Below are 11,133 nucleotides of genomic sequence, written 5' to 3' on the forward strand. Positions count from 1 at the left end.
CCCTTATCAAAATTGCGAAAATTGGGCATTTTCAAGAAAACGGCTTTTAAAAATCGATTTTTATATCGAAACAATTTTTTTTTTTTTCTGGAAATCGATCGGGATGGATTTTATAGGTTGCCAGCTGTACAAAGCAGTCACTGTTATGACTATGCGTCATGTTTTGGCCAAGTTACAACAAAAAGACTCTTTGGAAATGCTTTATTTTCTTATTTCGCCAAAAACCCAAAAATACCGTTTAAAAATAAGTTTTTGAATAAAAAGCCTGGGAAATAATTGTCAGAAGTTAGCGTGTCATGCATCGTTGGATTCGTCATAAAATTTCCAATCAACTGGCATTCACAGCTAAAATTTTTCCAGGTTTTCAAATTTTGGCAAAAAATGATGATGTACCCCCTTATCAAAATTGCGAAAATTGGGCATTTTCAAGAAAACGGCTTTTAAAAATCGATTTTTATATCGAAACAAATTTTTTTTCTGGAAATCGATCGGGATGGATTTTATAGGTCGCCAGCTGTACAAAACAGTCGCTGTTATGGCTATGCGTCTTGTTTTGGCCAAGTTACAACAAAAAGACTCTTTGGAAATGCTTTATTTTCTTATTTCGCTAAAAACCCAAAAAATACCGTTTTAAAATCAGTTTTTGAATAAAAAGCCTGGGAAATAATTGTCAGAAGTTAGCGTGTCATGCATCGTTGGATTCGTCATAAAATTTCCAATCAACTGGCATTCACAGCTAAAATTTTTCCAGGTTTTCAAATTTTGGCAAAAAATTATGATGTACCCCCTTATCAAAATTGCGAAAATTGGGCATTTTCAAGAAAACGGCTTTTAAAAATCGATTTTTATATCGAAACAATTTTTTTTTTTTCTGGAAATCGATCGGGATGGATTTTATAGGTTGCCAGCTGTACAAAACAGTCACTGTTATGACTATGCGTCTTGTTTTGGCCAAGTTACAACAAAAAGACTCTTTGGAAATGCTTTATTTTCTTATTTCGCCAAAAACCCAAAAATACCGTTTAAAATAAGTTTTTGAATAAAAAGCCTGGGAAATAATTGTCAGAAGTTAGCGTGTCATGCATCGTTGGATTCGTCATAAAATTTCCAATCAACTGGCATTCACAGCTAAAATTTTTCCAGGTTTTCAAATTTTGGCAAAAAATGATGATGTACCCCCTTATCAAAATTGCGAAAATTGGGCATTTTCAAGAAAACGGCTTTTAAAAATCGATTTTTATATCGAAACAAATTTTTTTTCTGGAAATCGATCGGGATGGATTTTATAGGTCGCCAGCTGTACAAAACAGTCGCTGTTATGGCTATGCGTCTTGTTTTGGCCAAGTTACAACAAAAAGACTCTTTGGAAATGCTTTATTTTCTTATTTCGCTAAAAACCCAAAAATACCGTTTTAAAATCAGTTTTTGAATAAAAAGCCTGGGAAATAATTGTCAGAAGTTAGCGTGTCATGCATCGTTGGATTCGTCATAAAATTTCCAATCAACTGGCATTCACAGCTAAAATTTTTCCAGGTTTTCAAATTTTGGCAAAAAATGATGATGTACCCCCTTATCAAAATTGCGAAAATTGGGCATTTTCAAGAAAACGGCTTTTAAAAATCGATTTTTATATCGAAACAAATTTTTTTTTTCTGCAAATCGATCGGGATGGATTTTATAGGTCGCCAGCTGAACAAAACAGTCGCTGTTATGGCTATGCGTCTTGTTTTGGTCAAGTTACAACAAAAAGACTCTTTGGAAATGCTTTATTTTCTTATTTCGCTAAAAACCCAAAAATACCGTTTAAAAATCAGTTTTTGAATAAAAAGCCTGGGAAATAATTGTCAGAAGTTAGCGTGTCATGCATCGTTGGATTCGTCATAAAAGTTCCAATCAACTGGCATTCACAGCTAAAATTTTTCCAGGTTTTCAAATTTTGGCAAAAAATGATGATGTACCCCCTTATCAAAAATGCGAAAATTGGGCATTTTCAAGAAAACGGCTTTTAAAAATCGATTTTTATATCGAAACAAATTTTTTTTCTGGAAATCGATCGGGATGGATTTTATAGGTCGCCAGCTGTACAAAACAGTCGCTGTTATGGCTATGCGTCTTGTTTTGGCCAAGTTACAACAAAAAGACTCTTTGGAAATGCTTTATTTTCTTATTTCGCTAAAAACCCAAAAATACCGTTTAAAAATAAGTTTTTGAATAAAAAGCCTGGGAAATAATTGTCAGAAGTTAGCGTGTCATGCATCGTTGGATTCGTCATAAAAGTTCCAATCAACTGGCATTCACAGCTAAAATTTTTCCAGGTTTTCAAATTTTGGCAAAAAATGATGAAATTCAAAATTGCGAAAATTGGGCATTTTCAAGAAAACGGCTTTTAAAAATCGATTTTTATATCGAAACAATTTTTTTTTTCTGGAAATCGATCGGGATGGATTTTATAGGTTGCCAGCTGTACAAAACAGTCACTGTTATGACTATGCGTCTTGTTTTGGCCAAGTTACAACAAAAAGACTCTTTGGAAATGCTTTATTTTCTTATTTCGCCAAAAACCCAAAATACCGTTTAAAAATAAGTTTTTGAATAAAAAGCCTGGGAAATAATTGTCAGAAGTTAGCGTGTCATGCATCGTTGGATTCGTCATAAAATTTCCAATCAACTGGCATTCACAGCTAAACTTTTTCCAGGTTTTCAACTTTTGGCAAAAAATGATGATGTACCCCCTTATCAAAAATGCGAAAATTGGGCATTTTCAAGAAAACGGCTTTTAAAAATCGATTTTTATATCGAAACAAATTTTTTTTTTCTGGAAATCGATCGGGATGGATTTTATAGGTCGCCAGCTGAACAAAACAGTCGCTGTTATGGCTATGCGTCTTGTTTTGGTCAAGTTACAACAAAAAGACTCTTTGGAAATGCTTTATTTTCTTATTTCGCCAAAAACCCAAAAATACCGTTTAAAAATAAGTTTTTGAATAAAAAGCCTGGGAATAATTGTCAGAAGTTAGCGTGTCATGCATCGTTGGATTCGTCATAAAAGTTCCAATCAACTGGCATTCACAGCTAAAATTTTTCCAGGTTTTCAAATTTTGGCAAAAAATGATGATGTACCCCCTTATCAAAAATGCGAAAATTGGGCATTTTCAAGAAAACGGCTTTTAAAAATCGATTTTTATATCGAAACAAATTTTTTTTTCTGGAAATCGATCGGGATGGATTTTATAGGTCGCCAGCTGTACAAAACAGTCGCTGTTATGGCTATGCGTCTTGTTTTGGCCAAGTTACAACAAAAAGACTCTTTGGAAATGCTTTATTTTCTTATTTCGCTAAAAAGCCAAAAATAGCGTTTAAAAATCAGTTTTGAATAAAAAGCCTGAGAAATAATTGTCGGAAGTTAGCGTGTCATGCATCGTTGGATTCGTCATAAAATTTCCAATCAACTGGCATTCACAGCTAAAATTTTTCCAGGTTTTCAAATTTTGGCAAAAAATGATGATGTACCCCCTTATCAAAAATGCGAAAATTGGGCATTTTCAAGAAAACGGCTTTTAAAATCGATTTTATATCGAAACAAATTTTTTTTTTCTGGGAATCGATCGGGATGGATTTTATAGGTCGCCAGCTGTACAAAACAGTCGCTGTTATGGCTATGCGTCTTGTTTGGCCAAGTTACAACAAAAAGACTCTTTGGAAATGCTTAATTTTCTTATTTCGCCAAAAACCCAAAAATACCGTTTTAAAATCAGTTTTTGAATAAAAAGCCTGGGAAATAATTGTCAGAAGTTAGCGTGTCATGCATCGTTGGATTCGTCATAAAATTTCCAATCAACTGGCATTCACAGCTAAAATTTTTCCAGGTTTTCAAATTTTGGCAAAAAATGATGATGTACCCCCTTATCAAAATTGCGAAAATTGGGCATTTTCAAGAAAACGGCTTTTAAAAATCGATTTTTATATCGAAACAAATTTTTTTTCTGGAAATCGATCGGGATGGATTTTATAGGTCGCCAGCTGTACAAAACAGTCGCTGTTATGGCTATGCGTCTTGTTTTGGCCAAGTTACAACAAAAAGACTCTTTGGAAATGCTTTATTTTCTTATTTCGCCAAAAACCCAAAAATACCGTTTAAAAATAAGTTTTTGAATAAAAAGCCTGGGAAATAATTGTCAGAAGTTAGCGTGTCATGCATCGTTGGATTCGTCATAAAATTTCCAATCAACTGGCATTCACAGCTAAAATTTTCCAGGTTTTCAAATTTTGGCAAAAAATGATGATGTACCCCCTTATCAAAAAAGCGAAAATTGGGCATTTTCAAGAAAACGGCTTTTAAAAATCGATTTTTATATCGAAACAAATTTCTTTTTTCTGGGAATCGATCGGGATGGATTTTATAGGTCGCCAGCTGTAAAAAACAGTCGCTGGTTTGGCTATGCGTCTTGTTTTGGCCAAGTTACAACAAAAAGACTCTTTGGAAATGCTTTATTTTCTTATTTCGCCAAAAACCCAAAATACCGTTTAAAAATCAGTTTTTGAATAAAAAGCCTGGGAAATATTTGTCAGAAGTTAGCGTGTCATGCATCGTTGGATTCGTCATAAATTTCCAATCAACTGGCATTCACAGCTAAAATTTTTCCAGGTTTTCAAATTTTGGCAAAAAATGATGATGTACCCCCTTATCAAAAGCGAAAACTTGGGCATTTTCAAGGAAAACGGCTTTTAAAAATCGATTTTTATATCGAAACAAATTTTTTTTTTCTGGGAATCGATCGGGATGGATTTTATAGGTCGCCAGCTGTAAAAAACAGTCGCTGGTTGGCTATGCGTCTTGTTTGGCCAAGTTACAACAAAAAGACTCTTTGGAAATGCTTTATTTTCTTATTTCGCCAAAAACCCAAAAATACCGTTTAAAAATAAGTTTTTGAATAAAAAGCTGGGAAATAATTGTCAGAAGCTAGCGTGTCATGCATCGTTGGAGTCGTCATAAAATTTCCAATCAACTGGCATTCACAGCTAAACTTTTTCCAGGTTTTCAAATTTTGGCAAAAATGATTTTATCAAAAATGCGAAAATTGGGGCATTTTCAAGGGAAAACGGCTTTTAAAAATCGATTTTTATATCGAAACAAATTTTTTTTTTCTGGGAAATCGATCGGGGATGGATTTTATAGGTCGCCAGCTGTACAAACAGTCGCTGTATGGCTATGCGTCTTGTTTTGGCCAAGTTACAACAAAAAGACTCTTTGGAAATGCTTAATTTTCTTATTTCGCCAAAAACCCAAAATACCGTTTTAAAATCAGTTTTTGAATAAAAAGCCTGGGAAATAATTGTCAGAAGTTAGCGTGTCATGCATCGTTGGATTCGTCATAAAATTTCCAATCAACTGGCATTCACAGCTAAAATTTTTCCAGGTTTTCAAATTTTGGCAAAAAATGATGATGTACCCCCTTATCAAAATTGCGAAAATTGGGCATTTTCAAGAAAACGGCTTTTAAAAATCGATTTTTATATCGAAACAAATTTTTTTTCTGGAAATCGATCGGGATGGATTTTATAGGTCGCCAGCTGTACAAAACAGTCGCTGTTATGGCTATGCGTCTTGTTTTGGCCAAGTTACAACAAAAAGACTCTTTGGAAATGCTTATTTTCTTATTTCGCCAAAACCCAAAAATACCGTTTAAAAATAAGTTTTTGAATAAAAAGCCTGGGAAATAATTGTCAGAAGTTAGCGTGTCATGCATCGTTGGATTCGTCATAAAATTTCCAATCAACTGGCATTCACAGCTAAAATTTTTCCAGGTTTTCAAATTTTGGCAAAAAATGATGATGTACCCCCTTATCAAAAAGCGAAAATTGGGCATTTTCAAGAAAACGGCTTTTAAAAATCGATTTTTATATCGAAACAAATTTCTTTTTTCTGGGAATCGATCGGGATGGATTTTATAGGTCGCCAGCTGTAAAAAACAGTCGCTGGTTTGGCTATGCGTCTTGTTTTGGCCAAGTTACAACAAAAAGACTCTTTGGAAATGCTTTATTTTCTTATTTCGCCAAAAACCCAAAAATACCGTTTAAAAATCAGTTTTTGAATAAAAAGCCTGGGAAATATTTGTCAGAAGTTAGCGTGTCATGCATCGTTGGATTCGTCATAAAAGTTCCAATCAACTGGCATTCACAGCTAAAATTTTTCCAGGTTTTCAAATTTTGGCAAAAAATGATGATGTACCCCCTTATCAAAAATGCGAAAATTGGGCATTTTCAAGAAAACGGCTTTTAAAAATCGATTTTTATATCGAAACAAATTTTTTTTCTGGAAATCGATCGGGATGGATTTTATAGGTCGCCAGCTGTACAAACAGTCGCTGTTATGGCTATGCGTCTTGTTTTGGCCAAGTTACAACAAAAAGACTCTTGGAAATGCTTTATTTTCTTATTTCGCTAAAAACCCAAAAATACCGTTTTAAAATCAGTTTTTGAATAAAAAGCCTGGGAAATAATTGTCAGAAGTTAGCGTGTCATGCATCGTTGGATTCGTCATAAAATTTCCAATCAACTGGCATTCACAGCTAAAATTTTTCCAGGTTTTCAAATTTTGGCAAAAAATGATGATGTACCCCCTTATCAAAAATGCGAAAATTGGGCATTTTCAAGAAAACGGCTTTTAAAAATCGATTTTTATATCGAAACAAATTTTTTTTTTCTGGGAATCGATCGGGATGGATTTTATAGGTCGCCAGCTGTACAAAACAGTCGCTGTTATGGCTATGCGTCTTGTTTTGGCCAAGTTACAACAAAAAGACTCTTTGGAAATGCTTTATTTTCTTATTTCGCCAAAAACCCAAAAATACCGTTTAAAAATAAGTTTTTGAATAAAAAGCCTGGGAAATAATTGTCAGAAGCTAGCGTGTCATGCATCGTTGGATTCGTCATAAAATTTCCAATCAACTGGCATTCACAGCTAAACTTTTTCCAGGTTTTCAAATTTTGGCAAAAAATGATGATGTACCCCCTTATCAAAAATGCGAAAATTGGGCATTTTCAAGGAAAACGGCTTTTTAAAAATCGATTTTTATATCGAAACAAATTTTTTTTTCTGGGAATCGATCGGGATGGATTTTATAGGTCGCCAGCTGTACAAACAGTCGCTGTTATGGCTATGCGTCTTGTTTTGGCCAAGTTACAACAAAAAGACTCTTTGGAAATGCTTAATTTTCTTATTTCGCCAAAAACCCAAAAATACCGTTTAAAAATAAGTTTTTGAATAAAAAGCCTGGGAAATAATTGTCAGAAGTTAGCGTGTCATGCATCGTTGGATTCGTCATAAAATTTCCAATCAACTGGCATTCACAGCTAAAATTTTTCCAGGTTTTCAAATTTTGGCAAAAAATGATGATGTACCCCCTTATCAAAAAAGCGAAAATTGGGCATTTTCAAGGAAAACGGCTTTTAAAAATCGATTTTTATATCGAAACAAATTTCTTTTTTCTGGGAATCGATCGGGATGGATTTTATAGGTCGCCAGCTGTAAAAAACAGTCGCTGGTTTGGCTATGCGTCTTGTTTTGGCCAAGTTACAACAAAAAGACTCTTTGGAAATGCTTTATTTTCTTATTTCGCCAAAAACCCAAAAATACCGTTTAAAAATCAGTTTTTGAATAAAAAGCCTGGGAAATATTTGTCAGAAGTTAGCGTGTCATGCATCGTTGGATTCGTCATAAAAGTTCCAATCAACTGGCATTCACAGCTAAAATTTTTCCAGGTTTTCAAATTTTGGCAAAAAATGATGATGTACCCCCTTATCAAAAATGCGAAAATTGGGCATTTTCAAGAAAACGGCTTTTAAAAATCGATTTTTACATCGAAACAAATTTTTTTTCTGGAAATCGATCGGGATGGATTTTATAGGTCGCCAGCTGTACAAAACAGTCGCTGTTATGGCTATGCGTCTTGTTTTGGCCAAGTTACAACAAAAAGACTCTTTGGAAATGCTTTATTTTCTTATTTCGCTAAAAACCCAAAAATACCGTTTTAAAATCAGTTTTTGAATAAAAAGCCTGGGAAATAATTGTCAGAAGCTAGCGTGTCATGCATCGTTGGATTCGTCATAAAATTTCCAATCAACTGGCATTCACAGCTAAACTTTTTCCAGGTTTTCAACTTTTGGCAAAAAATGATGATGTACCCCCTTATCAAAAATGCGAAAATTGGGCATTTTCAAGAAAACGGCTTTTAAAAATCGATTTTTATATCGAAACAAATTTTTTTTTTCTGGGAATCGATCGGGATGGATTTTATAGGTCGCCAGCTGTAAAAAACAGTCGCTGGTTTGGCTATGCGTCTTGTTTTGGCCAAGTTACAACAAAAAGACTCTTTGGAAATGCTTTATTTTCTTATTTCGCCAAAAACCCAAAAATACCGTTTAAAAATAAGTTTTTGAATAAAAAGCCTGGGAAATAATTGTCAGAAGTTAGCGTGTCATGCATCGTTGGATTCGTCATAAAATTTCCAATCAACTGGCATTCACAGCTAAAATTTTTCCAGGTTTTCAAATTTTGGCAAAAAATGATGATGTACCCCCTTATCAAAATTGCGAAAATTGGGCATTTTCAAGAAAACGGCTTTTAAAAATCGATTTTTATATCGAAACAAATTTTTTTTTCTGGAAATCGATCGGGATGGATTTTATAGGTCGCCAGCTGTACAAAACAGTCACTGTTATGGCTATGCGTCTTGTTTTGGCCAAGTTACAACAAAATTGGTCAAAACAAGCCGCAAGTCTAAGAAAAGACTTTTTGTGCAGCGGATGTCCCTTTTAAACAATCCTCACTCCTCTTTGACAAACATTATGTTATCCGAAATTCTGAATTTTTTATAAGGGGTAACATCAACTTTTTTCGAAAATGGACCAAAATTTTCCATTTTTGAATAACAATCGATTTGGAATTAAATTACGAGTTCAGCAAGGAATAACATTCTATGATTGGAACATTTTTTTTATTTTGCCATATTAAGCAAAAATATTGTTCTCTTAGGCGAACAAATCGTGACTTTAGGTGAAAAATCACATTTTGGAATTTTTGCAAATATACACTAAATCTGCAGGTAATCGATAGAGCAAGTCAAGTCTAAACAAAATCTGATACACGGGAAAACATCGGTTAACCGGAAAAAAAAGCCTGACTAGTGTCATACCTTATCAAAATCTCTTAAAGCTCTTATCAAAATTTCGGAAGTCGTTTGGCCAGATAAAGGAATCAGTGGCTTATCGCACTGCACATAGAGTGCTAAAGTAGCGCCACATCCGTTCCATCCGTGGGCCCCAAAACCGAAGAAGCAAAAGAAGAAATCTTTCGTGCTGCCGAGCCAGAAAGAAAGACCGACGTACCGATATAGAACCTCCTAAAAGTCGGATGAGGCGACGTCACTGCGTCGAGTCGACGTCGACGGTCCGGATAGGAGTGAGATTAGTGATAACCCCTGGTTATCGGAAGCAGCGCTGCGCAGAGACCTTGTTGCTGAAATACTACATTTTCAAAATAAAAACAAGAAGCTGATTTATTGATTTTTTTCATTTATTTTGTAACGGTTTTGTTTAATTGCTATATAACTTAAAATTCGCCATAAACTAAATTGTTTTCACTTCACTTTAATTTACTATATAAAAAATACGCACAAAGGTGTTGCAATGGAAGCATAAATAGGCATGTTTCAGCATTAACAAAATTCATGTACAATTGTGTTCATTTCTAATTTGTTGTTTTGTCTTTTTCGATGTTTCTTTTTTTTTTTTTTTTTTGCTTATATTTTTTATTTGTTGTTGCCAAGGCGGATATCTATGAAAAACTATTGTATATGGTTATATAAATAACGAACAAAGTATATATAAATAGTGTATAATTCAACTGGCATTACATTTCTTCTTTTTCTTTCTTTGTTTATCGATCATTCAAGAGTACTCTACATATTATCGTTCACCACATATAGTTTAGTTTACCTATGTTTTTCTTAGGAGGAAGACGACTTGGGTAAATGTTAAGTGTAAGGTTTTATTCCGATAAGGCCACACTTGCTTCATTCGGGGCATAGTTTTTTGTTTTCTTTGTTTGTTGTACAAAGGGAAGAACGTGTTTAAAAAAAAATATATTATAATAATAATCATCATGATGATAACCAAAGCTCGGATTTAAGTTAGGATTTTTTAAAATTAAATAGAGCAAAAAACAGTATAATATATAAGTATGTTAAATATAGGTATAATTATTAAACCTTTGCACGCTGCCGTAACTCTCCATTCTGATCAATTCGTACGAAAACAAGTGTTGGGGAGTAGGAGTAAAATCAAATTGAAAGTAAAATAAAATAGACTTTAAAATAATAATAAATAATTAATATGCCTTTTGCACTCTGTCTCTGCGTTTCCTTTTCCATTTTCACAAGACTATACATAATTTGTGTTTTGTGTATATATAATTTATATATAATATTAATGATAAGGCACTTTGAGAATTATTTACCCCCCCGTGCGCGGTGCACACAAATTGATAAACACGCGTGGAATTTGATCTTTCCTCGCTCGGTTTTGTTTTTAAGTCATGCTTAAATTTGTTGCTGCTGTTTTTCTTGTTGTCGTTGTTGTTGGTCGTTACATAAATATAATACGCCGAGTGAAAAAAAATATTAATAAATAGGAGCAATTAAATATTTGATTTAGTTTGATTTGAATTGCAGTTCAGCAATTTTTTCGATACACAATATTTTCACAAAAAAAGGGCTCTATAAATGTAGGCTAATGTCACTGTATACAGGTTACAGGTGTTTGCATTTATATTTATATATATATATATATACATATATATATATATATATATATAGTTTGTATAGGCAAAAAGTGTGTTAAAAAATAATTTAAATATTTTCCTTAAGTTTTGCGCATTTGCATTGCGATTTGTATTTTGTTTGCTCAGTTTTGTTCCCTTAATTTTACATGTCTAACACTGTACTCAGTTTGTTTTTGTTTTGTTTTTCCGCTTTTCGGCCTTTTCTGATTAGTATTTTTCGTTCCGGCACATACAAAGATCGACAATCGGTTTTCCCTACATAAATAGTTTAAATAGGTTTTTTTTTGTTGAGG

General features: G+C 33.6%; 1 protein-coding gene across 1 annotated transcript in view; it reads left to right on the forward strand.

Moving 5' to 3' along the window:
- Nucleotides 1-11,133, forward strand: part of LOC128264553 (uncharacterized) — a 230,872-nt gene that overhangs the window by 71,542 nt on the left and 148,197 nt on the right.

The sequence above is a fragment of the Drosophila gunungcola genome, unplaced genomic scaffold (assembly GCF_025200985.1).
Source record: "Drosophila gunungcola strain Sukarami unplaced genomic scaffold, Dgunungcola_SK_2 000074F, whole genome shotgun sequence".
NCBI classification, from domain to species: Eukaryota; Metazoa; Arthropoda; class Insecta; order Diptera; family Drosophilidae; genus Drosophila; species Drosophila gunungcola.